Genomic DNA, 4,877 nt, shown 5'->3' on the forward strand with positions numbered 1-4,877 from the left:
ATATCAAACACATGTCTAGTCTCCTCCAAATTTTGTTAGCCTGCGACAGTATGCCTAATGGGCTAGTTCATATTCTAACTCACTTTCTGAAGGCTTATACTACAGGTTCCTGTACTCATGGGCTGCTTCCAAGCCCAGGTCTAAGTTCTGCTGGTTACTCAATATGGAGGACCATTGCAGAGCACACTATGCTGTTGATGTTAATAGGGATTGTCTTGCAGGTTTTTCAGACTTGGCTGGAGGGCTGGAACTTTTCTTCCCATAAATGTATGATTTGCAAAACTGTTGACTTTTGTTTAGCTTTCCTGTTTTCATATCTTGCAATGCTTCCTTTTGGTTAAGAATATTTGGCAACTTTGTTAAAACAAGCTGGCTGCCTTAAATAAAGAATTTAAAAGTTTAATTTAGATTGACTATTCTCTTAAGAAAAAAGAGGAGATGCTTTTCAGCACACATTTTTACTTCCTCATTGTAGATCATTTTATCAGCTGATTTAGTTAATAGTAATCTCTGTCTTTAACGTCTGATGCATCATCCCCAAGATCCTATGTGTCTCCGAGAATAAGCACACCTCAGACTAACACAGTCCCTATCAAACCTTTGATTAGTATTCCTCCTGTTTCATCACAACCAAAGGTTACTACTCCAGTAGTTAAGCAAGGACCAGTTTCACAATCAGCCACACAGCAGCAGCCTGTAACTGCTGACAAACCACAAGGTCATGAACCTGTCTCTCCTCGAAGTCTTCAGCGCTCAAATAGCCAGAGAAGTCCATCACCTGGTCCAAATCACAGTTCTGGTAATAATGCATCAAATGCAACAGTTGTACCACAGAATTCATCTACCCGAACTACATGTTCGTTAACACCTACGCTAGCAGCACACTTCAATGAAAATCTCATAAAACATGTTCAAGGATGGCCTGCAGATCATGCAGAGAAGCAGGCATCAAGACTGCGAGAAGAAGCCCATAACATGGGGAGCATTCACATGTCAGAAATTTGTACTGAATTAAAAAACTTACGATCTTTAGTCCGGGTATGTGAAATTCAAGCAACTTTGAGAGAGCAAAGTATCCTACTCGAGTAGTGTATCTACATCCAGTAAATATTATAGATATATTGTAAACACCTCAGAGAAGGAAAACTCTGATTCCAAAAAAAAAACCTCCGCCGCCTTGCGGCATACCTCTTCAGGGGAAAGGCTAAGGGAGTAAACCCCGACAGAAAATCCGGAGCCGGAGTCCCTAAAGCGGTTTGACGTTGTAGTCAACACCGGCAACTACTGCGGCGCACCTGAAGCCAAGCTGTATTGACTCCGTCTTTCCCTTGGACCCTTCAGCTGCGAAGAGAGGGGGGGTCTGCTGCATGGGCAACAGCAGACCCTCCATATCACCCTGCCCAGGCTCTGTAGCTTCAGCTTCACTGGAGAGGACACTCCAGCGTCATCGCAAGATGTTGATTCAACACGGGAGGAGACAGATACCGTGTCACTCCCGAGTTGGACTGCACAGCCATTCTCGGCGGTGCAGATAGACTCTTAAGAAGCTACACCATCGTCTCTCGAGACGGACGGCTGCCGACACAATCTCTGAAGAACAGCAGATTTTCAAATATAGTAGAAATGGTTTTATGTAAAGACTACATATAAACTGGCACAAAGTTATAAACAATAAATATCAGTTATTACTATTAAATGTAAAATATAAATTATGTAAATGGTTATGTTTTCTGTTTCACTTTAGCTTTGAGGAATCTCCAAAGCAAATTTATGGTTGAGTTATAATTACCTAGTAGACTCCTATGCTTACACCTAATTACTATATTTTTTGTTAGGCATGTAATTTTTCTATCACTACTCCCTGATTCTATTTCTCTTTTTCCATTTTTGTATTGTATAACCATTGTAAATTAATAGAGATAAATAGGGTAATGCAAATTTTTATTTCCTAAAACCAGAATTAGAGCTGCAGCCACCTAACAGGTTTATTTATCTGAAATCTCTGAAAAACACAAATTTAATTTATAATCTGGAATGACAGCAAATTTTCCTAAAGCACACTTGAATATATTCTAACATTTTTAAAAAATCTAAAATATAAAATCTGAACATCATAGCCTAGCTTTGAAACCTTCCTCAAAGTGGCTTTGTCATGTTTTTTCAGTTCTACGACTCCTTTGTGTGAAACATGCACTCTGGCCAGATTGGTTTGGGAAGACTCAGCTCTTTCCCTCATGAAGCACAGTCATGGTATATAGTCTATGGAAGGAGGAAGAGGCCAAATTTGGGGGAGATGCTCCATGACTGACAGCCTTCCTGAGTTTTCATACCACTGAAAGATGAAGGGATTTATTTGATCCTTCTTGTTTTAGATACCATTTGGGAGCAAACATGTTCAATGGAGACATTTTTCCAAGTGAAAAAGAGAAAGTTTGAAAACAAAACTAAACAAAAAAGATTGAATTAATTTTTGCTCTGTTTCTTATAAACAACACTAAGCCTACTTAAGCTCTTTGCTGATCTAGGAGCACATCTGTGTGGAAGTGTTTTGTTTTTCTTTTTTATAATAAGGTTAATTTTTAAGCTAAAAACTTTGTGACTTTCCTTCAGTCTCCTTCATTTTTGTCTCTGGACAATCTTAGTCTTTCACCAAGTTAACCTCCCCTCAATCATTCATTTACTTTATTAATTTAATGAATATTTACTGAGCCCTTTTATGTGCCAGGCATAATGACAAGTATTGAAAACTGGGTGAAGAACAAAATAGATAAGTACTTACCTTCATGAGGTAGGAAAAAACAACCACTTAAAACAAATAAAAATTACAAGTTCAAATATCCATAAGAACTGTATAAAATATTTATATAATGAAGCAACTGGTACATAAGTAAGTGAATAACATTAAACATATAAATTTAAGAGTAAATTTAGGGTAAGGAGTAGGGAATGTATGTGCTGGGATTATGTGAGGTCATAGAAAGCTTCTCTGAAGAAATAACATTTTGAAGAAGGAAAGGGAAGAAATAAAAAAAAGAAAATGATCAAACAATTACTGTATATTTTTCAAGATTAAAAAGTACTTGTAGGAGAAAAATGATGGCAGCAGAGTAGGTAGCAGTGTTGTCTGCTTGCTCCCATCATGGAAGGACTTGGAGTATAAACATGGAGTGGAGTGAGTTCGGATTTCAGATAGGACGAATAGGTACCGGAGTGTGAGACCAGCGTGAAAGAGGGCAGAAACCTCAGCCTGTGCTCTCCAAGTAGTCACTGGGATTCCCAGCTTGGCATCTCTGCCCACCGCACTGAAGGGGACAGCTGCTGACGGGCTCATTAGCCAGATCTGCTTGGTAATTTCCCCCTGCCATAGGCGCCCTGATCAACAAAGTCTCGGAGGGAGTCAGTGAGTAGGTTTGGTGGAAAGAGCTGGAAGAGAACAGTCCAGACTATGAGTAATGTATAAACTGAGTCTTGGTGGGGACCCACTGAACCCAGGGCACTCGCATCAAGGCTCCACAAAACAAAAACACAGAACTGAGCCACAGAGAGGGGCCCACATGGGAAAGCTGCAGCAAAACCGCAGACTTCGTGGGAACCCTGGGCAGGCAACACTGCACTCACAGGCACACATGCACAGAACCTCCACCAAATAAAAATTCAGAACTGAGCCATGGAGATGGACCCATACAGGAAAGCTGTGGTGGAACCTCAGACATGGTAGGGACCCCAGGCTGGCAACACTGTACACACACACATGCAACCACACAAGGCTCTGCCAGGCATGGATGTGGGCTGGTACTGCAGCTTAGAGACAACACAGAGATTTTTTTGGAGGAGTGGAGTCAGGACCCGAGGCTGGCCAGGGACTATGGGCTTGCACACTGGCTCTCCAACAAACTAGTGTTGCTAGACAAACTTGAGGAGTGCTGGAGGGTGCTGAAGGACCAGTGTGGGGGGTACCCAACACTGTGCGGCTCACAGCAGAGAGCTGCAGCAGTCTCATGAGTGACAGAATAGCAGCCTCAGAATCCAGCTAAATCTCCTCACAGCCAGACAGCCAGAATAGAAACCCATGGAATTTTGACCAGGGGTGGATCCAGAAAAAGAAGACAGTGCCCAAAGGTTGTACAGGGGAAAAGCTCTTTCTTTCATCTTTTTCATACTTTCTCTCCCTTATTCTTCTTTGTTAATTTTTTTGTTTGTCTGTTTTGTTTATCCTCCCTCTTGCACTAAATATGATATATAACATATAACTGCTATATAAGCCTAATTCTATACACTTCCACTTTCTCACTTTATTCTGCATTCTTCCCTCCCTTTTTCAACATACAATGTAAATATTACTTACTGTATCACATAGCCTTGACCCTACTTGCTACTGTAATTATTCTACCATCTTCCTCTCAAAAAACATTTTTCTTTCAGTTAAAACAGGTCTTGTCTGTTTTTCCTGTAATATAATAATTGTCATAACCTCTTTACATATATATTAATACTGCATCATTTGCTGCTGATAGTGTAATTGTGGGAGGGGGATATTTTTAAGAGTGTGGGTTTCTTGCCTGCGGTGTGTTTTTAGGTTTTAACAGCATCTCCACAAAAGAACTGAAGACATGGTGGGCACAGTGACTCTCAATCAACTAGCCAGAGGGAAGGTTCCACCAAAGAGTAACTGAAATACAATGAGAGAGCTTATCCAAATAATATAAAGGCCATCCCAAGAGCATAAAGCTCAGAAGATCAAAGAGACTTCACCACTGAATCCCCCAGGTCTCCTATACAGAATATCATACCAAAAAGGTGAGAAATCAAAGCAGACAAATATAAGAAAAAAACAAACAAACAAGAAGAGACATCCAACATGGGGCGATACAGAAACA

At 40.5% G+C, this 4,877-nt stretch overlaps 1 pseudogene; it reads left to right on the forward strand.

Moving 5' to 3' along the window:
• Window positions 1-516: 516 nt before the first annotated feature.
• LOC150001835 (WW domain-containing adapter protein with coiled-coil pseudogene) lies at window positions 517-1,089 on the forward strand (annotated as a pseudogene).
• Window positions 1,090-4,877: the final 3,788 nt, after the last annotated feature.

This window comes from Furipterus horrens, unplaced genomic scaffold (genome assembly GCF_987537825.1).
Source record: "Furipterus horrens unplaced genomic scaffold, mFurHor1.1.pri manual_scaffold_9, whole genome shotgun sequence".
In the NCBI taxonomy this organism is placed as follows: domain Eukaryota; kingdom Metazoa; phylum Chordata; class Mammalia; order Chiroptera; family Furipteridae; genus Furipterus; species Furipterus horrens.